Below are 10,000 nucleotides of genomic sequence, written 5' to 3' on the forward strand. Positions count from 1 at the left end.
GAGAGAGTCTGTGTGTGTGTGTGTGAGAGTCTGTGTGAGTGTGTGTAAGAGAGTGTGTGTGAGAGTCTGTGTGTGTGTGTGAGAGTCTGTGTGTGTGTGTGAGAGAGTCTGTGTGTGTGTGAGAGAGTCTGTGTGTGTGTGTGAGGGTCTGTGTGTGTGAGAGTCTGTGTGTGTGTGTGAGAGTCTGTGTGTGTGTGTGAGAGTCTGTCTGTGTGTGTGAGAGTCTGTGTGAGTGTGTGTAGGAGAGTGTGTGTGTGAGAGTCTGTGTGTGTGAGAGTCTGTGTGTGTGAGAGTCTGTGTGTGTGTGGGAGAGTCTGTGTGAGTGTGTGTAGGAGAGTGTGTGTGTGAGAGTCTGTGTGTGTGTGTGAGAGTCTGTGTGTGTGTGTGTGAGAGTCTGTGTGTGTGTGAGAGAGTCTGTGTGTGTGTGTGTGAGTCTGTGTGTGTGTGTGAGAGTCTGTGTGTGTGTGTGTGAGTCTGTGTGAGTGTGTGTGAGAGTCTGTGTGTGTGTGTGAGAGTCTGTGTGTGTGTGTGAGAGCCTGTGTGTGTGAGAGTCTGTGTGTGTGTGTGAGAGTCTGTGTGTGTTTGTGAGAGAGTCTGTGTGTGTGAGTGAGAGAGTCTGTGTGTGTGAGAGTCTGTGTGTGTGTGTGAGAGTCTGTGTGTGTGTGTGAGAGTCTGTGTGAGTGTGTGTAGGAGAGTGTGTGTGTGAGAGTCTGTGTGTGTGAGAGTCTGTGTGTGTGTGTGAGAGTCTGTGTGTGTTTGTGAGAGAGTCTGTGTGTGTGAGTGAGAGAGTCTGTGTGTGTGAGAGTCTGTGTGTGTGTGTGAGAGTCTGTGTGTGTGTGTGAGAGTCTGTGTGAGTGTGTGTAGGAGAGTGTGTGTGTGAGAGTCTGTGTGTGTGAGAGTCTGTGTGTGTGAGAGTCTGTGTGTGTGAGAGTCTGTGTGTGTGTGTGAGAGTCTGTGTGAGTGTGTGTAGGAGAGTGTGTGTGTGTGAGAGTCTGTGTGAGTGTGTGTAAGAGAGTGTGTGTGAGAGTCTGTGTGTGTGTGTGTGAGAGTCTGTGTGTGTGTGTGTGAGAGTCTGTGTGTGTGTGTGTGAAAGTCTGTGTGTGTGTGTGTGTGAAAGTCTGTGTGTGTGTGAGAGTCTGTGTGTGTGTGAGAGAGTCTGTGTGTGTGTGTGTAGGAGAGTGTGTGTGTGTGTGTGTAGGAGTGTGTGTGTGTGAGAGTCTGTGTGAGTGTGTGTAGGAGAGTGTGTGTGTGTGAGAGTCTGTGTGAGTGTGTGTAGGAGAGTGTGTGTAAGAGAGTGTGTGTGAGAGTCTGTGTGTGTGTGTGAGCGTCTGTGTGTGTGTGTGAGCGTCTGTGTGTGTGTGTGAGAGTCTGTGTGTGTGTGAGAGTCTGTGTGAGTGTGTGTAAGAGAGTGTGAGTGAGAGTCTGTGTGTGTGAGAGTCTGTGTGTGTGAGAGTCTGTGTGTGTGTGTGAGAGTCTGTGTGTGTGTGTGTGAGAGTCTGTGTGTGTGTGTGAGAGTCTGTGTGTGTGTGTGAGAGTCTGTGTGAGTGTGTGTGAGAGTCTGTGTGTGTGAGAGTCTGTGTGTGTGTGTGAGAGTCTGTGTGAGTGTGTGAGTGTCTGTGTGAGTGTGTGTAGGAGAGTGTGTGTGTGAGAGTCTGTGTGAGTGTGTGTAGGAGAGTGTGTGTGTGTGAGAGTCTGTGTGAGTGTGTGTAAGAGAGTGTGTGTGAGAGTCTGTGTGTGTGTGTGTGTGAGAGTCTGTGTGTGTGTGTGTGTGAGAGTCTGTGTGTGTGTGTGTGAGAGAGTCTGTGTGTGTGTGTGTGTGAGAGTCTGTGTGTGAGAGTCTGTGTGTGTGTGTGAGAGTCTGTGTGTGTGTGTGTGAGAGTCTGTGTGAGTGTGTGTAAGAGAGTGTGTGTGAGAGTCTGTGTGTGTGTGTGAGAGAGTCTGTGTGTGTGTGTGAGAGAGTCTGTGTGTGTGTGAGAGTCTGTGTGTGTGTGTGTGAGAGTCTGTGTGTGTGTGAGAGAGTCTGTGTGAGTGTGTGTAAGAGAGTGTGTGTGAGAGTCTGTGTGTGTGTGTGTGAGAGTCTGTGTGTGTGTGAGAGAGTCTGTGTGTGTGTGTGTGAGAGAGTCTGTGTGTGTGTGTGAGAGTCTGTGTGTGTGTGTGAGAGTCTGTGTGTGTGTGTGAGAGAGACTGTGTGTGTGTGTGAGAGTCTGTGGGTGTGTGAGAGTCTGTGTGTGTGTGTGAGAGTCTGTGTGTGTGTGTGTGTGAGAGTCTGTGTGAGTGTGTGTAAGAGAGTGTGTGTGAGAGTCTGTGTGTGTGTGTGAGAGTCTGTGTGTGTGTGTGAGAGTCTGTGTGTGTGAGAGTCTGTGTGTGTGTGTGAGAGAGAGTCTGTGTGTGTGTGAGAGAGTCTGTGTGTGTGTGTGAGAGTCTGTGTGTGTGTGTGAGAGAGTCTGTGTGTGTGTGAGAGAGTCTGTGTGTGTGTGTGAGAGTCTGTGTGTGTGTGTGAGAGTCTGTGTGTGTGTGTGAGAGTCTGTGTGTGTGAGAGTCTGTGTGTGTGTGTGAGAGTCTGTGTGTGTGTGTGAGAGAGTCTGTGTGTGTGTGAGAGAGTCTGTGTGTGTGTGTGAGAGTCTGTGTGAGTGTGTGTAGGAGAGTGTGTGTGTGAGAGTCTGTGTGTGTGAGAGTCTGTGTGAGTGTGTGAGAGTCTGTGTGAGTGTGTGTAGGAGAGTGTGTGTGTGAGAGTCTGTGTGAGTGTGTGTAAGAGAGTGTGTTTGAGAGTCTGTGTGAGTGTGTGTAAGAGAGTGTGTGTGAGAGTCTGTGTGTGAGTGTGTGAGAGTCTGTGTGTGTGTGTGTGTGAGAGTCTGTGTGTGTGTGTGTGTGTGTGTGTGTGTGTGTGTGAAAGTCTGTGTGTGTGTGTGTGAAAGTCTGTGTGTGTGTGAGTCTGTGTGTGTGTGTGAGAGTCTGTGTGAGTGTGTGTAGGAGAGTGTGTGTGTGTGAGAGTCTGTGTGAGTGTGTGTAAGAGAGTGTGTGTAAGAGAGTGTGTGAGAGTCTGTGTGTGTGTGTGAGCGTCTGTGTGTGTGTGTGAGCGTCTGTGTGTGTGAGAGTCTGTGTGTGTGTGAGAGTCTGTGTGTGTGTGAGAGTCTGTGTGAGTGTGTGTAAGAGAGTGTGAGTGAGAGTCTGTGTGTGTGAGAGTCTGTGTGTGTGAGAGTCTGTGTGTGTGAGAGTCTGTGTGTGTGTGAGAGTCTGTGTGTGTGTGTGAGAGTCTGTGTGTGTGTGTGAGAGTCTGTGTGTGTGTGTGAGAGAGTCTGTGTGTGTGTGTGTGTGTGAGTCTGTGTGTGTGTGTGAGAGTCTGTGTGTGTGTGTGTAGGAGAGTGTGTGTGTGAGAGTCTGTGTGAGTGTGTGTAGGAGAGTGTGTGTGTGTGAGAGTCTGTGAGTGTGTGTAGGAGAGTGTGTGTGTGAGAGTCTGTGTGAGTGTGTGTAAGAGAGTGTGTGTAAGAGAGTGTGTGTGAGAGTCTGTGTGTGTGTGTGAGCGTCTGTGTGTGTGTGTGAGCGTCTGTGTGTGTGTGTGAGCGTCTGTGTGTGTGTGTGAGAGTCTGTGTGTGTGTGAGAGTCTGTGTGTGTGTGTGAGAGTCTGTGTTTGTGAGAGTCTGTGTGTGTGTGAGAGTCTGTGTGTATGTGTGAGAGTCTGTGTGTGAGAGTCTGTGTGTGTGAGTCTGTGTGTGTGTGTGAGAGTCTGTGTGAGTGTGTGTAAGAGAGTGTGTGTGAGAGTCTGTGTGTGTGTGTGAGAGAGTCTGTGTGTGTGTGTGAGAGAGTCTGTGTGTGTGTGTGAGAGAGTCTGTGTGTGTGAGAGTCTGTGTGTGTGTGTGAGAGAGTCTGTGTGTGTGTGTGTGTGTGTGTGAGAGAGAGTCTGTGTGTGTGTGTGTGAGAGAGTCTGTGTGTGTGTGTGAGAGTCTGTGTGTGTGAGAGTCTGTGTGTGTGTGTGAGAGAGTCTGTGTGTGTGTGAGTGTGTGTGTGTGTGAGAGTCTGTGTGTGTGAGAGTCTGTGTGTGTGTGAGAGAGTCTGTGTGTGTGTGTGTGTGAGAGTCTGTGTGTGTGTGAGAGTCTGTGTGTGTGAGAGTCTGTGTGTGTGAGAGTCTGTGTGTGAGAGTCTGTGTGTGTGTGTGAGAGTCTGTGTGTGTGAGAGTCTGTGTGTGTGTGTGAGAGTCTGTGTGTGTGTGTGAGAGAGAGTGTGAGTCTGTGTGAGTGTGAGTCTGTGAGAGTGTGTGAGTGTGAGAGTGTGTGTGAGAGAGATTCTGTGTGCGTGTGTGTGAGAGTGTGTGTGTGTGAGAGAGTCTGTGTGTCTGTGTGTGTGAGAGTCTGTGTGTGTGTGTGTAAGAGTCTGTGTCGGTGTGTGTAAGAGAGAGTGTGTGTGAGTGTAAGAGAGAGTGTGTGTGAGAGTCTGTGTGTGTGTGAGAGTCTGTGTGAGTGTGTGAGAGAGAGTGTGTGTGAGAGAGAGTGTGTGTGAGAGAGAGTGTGTGTGAGAGTCTGTGTGTGTGAGAGTCTGTGTGTGTGTGTGTAAGAGTGTGTGTGTGAGAGTCTGTGTGAGTGTGTGTAAGAGAGTGTGTGTGAGAGTCTGTGTGAGTGTGTGTAAGAGAGTGTGTGTGTGAGAGTCTGTGTGAGTGTGTGTAGGAGAGTGTGTGTGTGAGAATCTGTGTGAGTGTGTGTAGGAGAGTGTGTGTGTGAGAGTCTGTGTGAGTGTGTGTGTGAGAGTCTGTGTGAGTGTGTTTAGGAGAGTGTGTGTGTGAGAGTCTGTGTGAGTGTGTGTGTGAGAGTCTGTGTGAGTGTGTGTAGGAGAGTGTGTGTGTGAGAGTCTGTGTGAGTGTGTGTAGGAGAGTGTGTGTGAGAGTCTGTGTGTGTGTGAGAGTCTGTGTGTGTGTGTGTGAGAGTCTGTGTGTGTGTGTGTAAGAGAGTGTGTGTGAGAGTCTGTGTGTGTGAGAGTCTGTGTGTGTGTGTGAGAGTCTGTGTGTGTGTGTGAGAGTCTGTGTGTGTGTGTGTGAGAGTCTGTGTGTGTGTGAGAGTCTGTGTGTGTGAGAGTCTGTGTGTGTGTGTGAGAGTCTGTGTGTGTGTGTGTGAGAGTCTGTGTGTGTGTGTGTGAGAGTCTGTGTGTGTGTGTGTGAGAGTCTGTGTGTGTGAGAGTCTGTGTGTGTGTGTGAGAGTCTGTGTGTGTGTGTGAGAGAGTCTGTGTGTGTGTGTGAGAGTCTGTGTGTGTGTGTGTGTGAGAGTCTGTGTGTGTGTGTGAGAGAGTCTGTGTGTGTGTGTGAGAGAGTCTGTGTGTGTGTGTGAGAGTCTGTGTGTGTGAGAGTCTGTGTGTGTGTGTGAGAGAGTCTGTGTGTGTGAGTGTGTGTGTGTGTGAGAGTCTGTGTGTGTGTGTGTGTGTGTGTGAGTGTGTGTGTGTGTGAGTGTGTGTGTGTGTGAGAGTCTGTGTGTGTGTGTGTGTGTGTGAGAGTCTGTGTGTGTGTGTGTGTGTGTGAGAGTCTGTGTGTGTGTGTGAGAGAGTCTGTGTGTGTGTGTGAGAGAGTCTGTGTGTGTGTGTGAGAGTCTGTGTGTGTGAGAGTCTGTGTGTGTGTGTGAGAGAGTCTGTGTGTGTGAGTGTGTGTGTGTGTGAGAGTCTGTGTGTGTGTGTGTGTGTGAGTGTGTGTGTGTGAGTGTGTGTGTGTGTGAGTGTGTGTGTGTGAGAGTCTGTGTGTGTGAGAGTCTGTGTGTGTGAGAGTCTGTGTGTGTGTGAGAGAGTCTGTGTGTGTGTGTGAGAGAGTCTGTGTGTGTGAGAGTCTGTGTGTGTGTGTGTGAGAGTCTGTGTGTGTGTGTGTGAGAGTCTGTGTGTGAGAGTCTGTGTGTGTGAGAGTCAGTGTGTGTGAGAGTCTGTGTGTGTGTGTGAGAGAGTCTGTGTGTGTGTGTGTGAGAGAGTCTGTGTGTGTGTGTGTGAGAGTCTGTGTGTGTGTGTGTGAGAGAGTCTGTGTGTGTGTGTGAGAGAGTCTGTGTGTGTGTGTGAGAGTCTGTGTGTGAGAGAGTCTGTGTGTGTGTGTGAGAGAGTCTGTGTGTGTGAGTGTGTGTGTGTGTGAGAGTCTGTGTGTGTGTGAGAGTCTGTGTGTGTGAGAGTCTGTGTGTGTGTGAGTGAGCCTGTGTGTGTGTGTGTGAGAGTCTGTGTGTGTGTGAGAGAGTCTGTGTGTGTGAGAGTCTGTGTGTGTGTGAGAGAGTCTGTGTGTGTGTGTGAGAGTCTGTGTGTGTGAGAGAGAGTCTGTGTGTGTGTGAGAGTCTGTGTGTGTGTGTGTGAGAGTCTGTGTGTGTGTGTGAGAGAGAGTGTGAGTCTGTGTGAGTGTGAGTCTGTGAGAGTGTGTGAGTGTGAGAGTGTGTGTGAGAGAGATTCTGTGTGCGTGTGTGTGAGAGTGTGTGTGTGTGAGAGAGTCTGTGTGTGTGTGTGTGTGTGAGAGTCTGTGTGTGTGTGTGAGAGTCTGTGTGTCTGTGTGTGTGTGAGAGTCTGTGTGTGTGAGAGTCTGTGTGTGTGAGAGTCTGTGTGTGTGTGTGAGAGTCTGTGTGTGTGTGTGTGAGAGTCTGTGTGTGTGTGTGTGAGAGTCTGTGTGTGTGAGAGTCTGTGTGTGTGTGTGAGAGTCTGTGTGTGTGTGTGAGAGTCTGTGTGTGTGTGAGAGAGTCTGTGTGTGTGTGTGAGAGAGTCTGTGTGTGTGTGTGAGAGTCTGTGTGTGTGTGTGTGAGAGAGTCTGTGTGTGTGTGTGAGAGAGTCTGTGTGTGTGTGTGAGAGAGTCTGTGTGTGTGTGTGTGAGAGTCTGTGTGTGTGAGAGTCTGTGTGTGTGAGAGTCTGTGTGTGTGTGTGAGAGAGTCTGTGTGTGTGAGTGTGTGTGTGTGTGAGAGTCTGTGTGTGTGTGTGAGTGTGTGTGTGTGTGAGTGTGTGTGTGTGAGAGTCTGTGTGTGTGTGTGTGTGTGTGAGAGTCTGTGTGTGTGTGTGAGAGAGTCTGTGTGTGTGTGTGAGAGAGTCTGTGTGTGTGTGTGAGAGTCTGTGTGTGTGAGAGTCTGTGTGTGTGTGTGAGAGAGTCTGTGTGTGTGAGTGTGTGTGTGTGTGAGAGTCTGTGTGTGTGTGTGTGTGTGAGTGTGTGTGTGTGAGTGTGTGTGTGTGTGAGTGTGTGTGTGTGAGAGTCTGTGTGTGTGAGAGTCTGTGTGTGTGAGAGTCTGTGTGTGTGTGAGAGAGTCTGTGTGTGTGTGTGAGAGAGTCTGTGTGTGTGAGAGTCTGTGTGTGTGTGTGTGAGAGTCTGTGTGTGTGTGTGTGAGAGTCTGTGTGTGAGAGTCTGTGTGTGTGAGAGTCAGTGTGTGTGAGAGTCTGTGTGTGTGTGTGAGAGAGTCTGTGTGTGTGTGTGTGAGAGAGTCTGTGTGTGTGTGTGTGAGAGTCTGTGTGTGTGTGTGTGAGAGAGTCTGTGTGTGTGTGTGAGAGAGTCTGTGTGTGTGTGTGAGAGTCTGTGTGTGAGAGAGTCTGTGTGTGTGTGTGAGAGAGTCTGTGTGTGTGAGTGTGTGTGTGTGTGAGAGTCTGTGTGTGTGTGAGAGTCTGTGTGTGTGAGAGTCTGTGTGTGTGTGAGTGAGCCTGTGTGTGTGTGTGTGAGAGTCTGTGTGTGTGTGAGAGAGTCTGTGTGTGTGAGAGTCTGTGTGTGTGTGAGAGAGTCTGTGTGTGTGTGTGAGAGTCTGTGTGTGTGAGAGAGAGTCTGTGTGTGTGTGAGAGTCTGTGTGTGTGTGTGTGAGAGTCTGTGTGTGTGTGTGAGAGAGAGTGTGAGTCTGTGTGAGTGTGAGTCTGTGAGAGTGTGTGAGTGTGAGAGTGTGTGTGAGAGAGATTCTGTGTGCGTGTGTGTGAGAGTGTGTGTGTGTGAGAGAGTCTGTGTGTGTGTGTGTGTGTGAGAGTCTGTGTGTGTGTGTGAGAGTCTGTGTGTCTGTGTGTGTGTGAGAGTCTGTGTGTGTGAGAGTCTGTGTGTGTGAGAGTCTGTGTGTGTGTGTGAGAGTCTGTGTGTGTGTGTGTGAGAGTCTGTGTGTGTGTGTGTGAGAGTCTGTGTGTGTGAGAGTCTGTGTGTGTGTGTGAGAGTCTGTGTGTGTGTGTGAGAGTCTGTGTGTGTGTGAGAGAGTCTGTGTGTGTGTGTGAGAGAGTCTGTGTGTGTGTGTGAGAGTCTGTGTGTGTGTGTGTGAGAGAGTCTGTGTGTGTGTGTGAGAGAGTCTGTGTGTGTGTGTGAGAGAGTCTGTGTGTGTGTGTGTGAGAGTCTGTGTGTGTGAGAGTCTGTGTGTGTGAGAGTCTGTGTGTGTGTGTGAGAGAGTCTGTGTGTGTGAGTGTGTGTGTGTGTGAGAGTCTGTGTGTGTGTGTGAGTGTGTGTGTGTGTGAGTGTGTGTGTGTGAGAGTCTGTGTGTGTGAGAGTCTGTGTGTGTGTGAGAGAGTCTGTGTGTGTGTGTGAGAGAGTCTGTGTGTGTGTGTGAGAGTCTGTGTGTGTGTGTGTGAGAGTCTGTGTGTGTGTGTGTGAGAGTCTGTGTGTGTGAGAGTCTGTGTGTGTGAGAGTCTGTGTGTGTGTGTGAGAGAGTCTGTGTGTGTGTGTGAGAGTCTGTGTGTGTGTGTGTGAGAGAGTGTGTGTGTGTGTGAGAGAGTCTGTGTGTGTGTGTGAGAGTCTGTGTGTGTGTGTGAGAGTCTGTGTGTGTGAGAGTCTGTGTGTGTGTGTGAGAGAGTCTGTGTGTGTGAGTGTGTGTGTGTGTGAGAGTCTGTGTGTGTGTGAGAGTCTGTGTGTGTGAGAGTCTGTGTGTGTGTGAGAGAGTCTGTGTGTGTGTGTGAGAGAGTCTGTGTGTGTGTGAGAGTCTGTGTGTGTGAGAGTCTGTGTGTGTGAGAGAGAGTCTGTGTGTGTGTGAGAGTCTGTGTGTGTGTGTGTGAGAGTCTGTGTGTGTGTGTGAGAGAGAGTGTGAGTCTGTGAGAGTGTGTGAGTGTGAGAGTGTGTGTGAGAGAGATTCTGTGTGCGTGTGTGTGAGAGTGTGTGTGTGTGAGAGAGTCTGTGTGTGTGTGTGTGTGAGAGTCTGTGTGTGTGTGTGAGAGTCTGTGTGTCTGTGTGTGTGAGAGTCTGTGTGTGTGTGTGTGTAAGAGTCTGTGTCGGTGTGTGTAAGAGAGAGTGTGTGTGAGTGTAAGAGAGAGTGTGTGTGAGAGTCTGTGTGTGTGTGAGAGTCTGTGTGAGTGTGTGTGAGAGAGTGTGTGTGTGAGAGAGTGTGTGTGAGAGTCTGTGTGTGTGTGAGAGAGTCTGTGTGTGTGTGTGTGAGAGTCTGTGTGTGTGAGAGTCTGTGTGTGTGTGTGAGAGTCTGTGTGTGTGAGAGTCTGTGTGTGTGTGTGAGAGTCTGTGTGTGTGTGAGAGTCTGTGTGTGTGTGTGAGAGTCTGTGTGTGTGTGTGAGAGAGAGTGTGAGTCTGTGTGAGTGTGAGTCTGTGAGAGTGTGTGAGTGTGAGAGTGTGTGTGAGAGAGATTCTGTGTGCGTGTGTGTGAGAGTGTGTGTGTGTGAGAGAGTCTGTGTGTGTGTGTGTGAGAGTTTGTGTGTGTGTGAGAGTCTGTGTGTCTGTGTGTGTGAGAGTCTGTGTGTGTGTGTGTGTGTAAGAGTCTGTGTCGGTGTGTGTAAGAGAGAGTGTGTGTGAGTGTAAGAGAGAGTGTGTGTGAGAGTCTGTGTGTGTGTGTGTGAGAGTCTGTGTGTGTGTGTGTGAGAGTCTGTGTGTGTGAGAGTCTGTGTGTGTGTGTGAGAGTCTGTGTGTGTGTGTGAGAGTCTGTGTGTGTGTGAGAGAGTCTGTGTGTGTGTGTGAGAGAGTCTGTGTGTGTGTGTGAGAGTCTGTGTGTGTGTGTGTGAGAGAGTCTGTGTGTGTGTGTGAGAGAGTCTGTGTGTGTGTGTGAGAGAGTCTGTGTGTGTGTGTGTGAGAGTCTGTGTGTGTGAGAGTCTGTGTGTGTGAGAGTCTGTGTGTGTGTGTGAGAGA

Source organism: Chiloscyllium plagiosum, unplaced genomic scaffold (assembly GCF_037043375.1).
Source record: "Chiloscyllium plagiosum isolate Xiang-an unplaced genomic scaffold, Cpla_swu_hap1 HiC_scaffold_53X, whole genome shotgun sequence".
NCBI lineage: Eukaryota > Metazoa > Chordata > Chondrichthyes > Orectolobiformes > Hemiscylliidae > Chiloscyllium > Chiloscyllium plagiosum.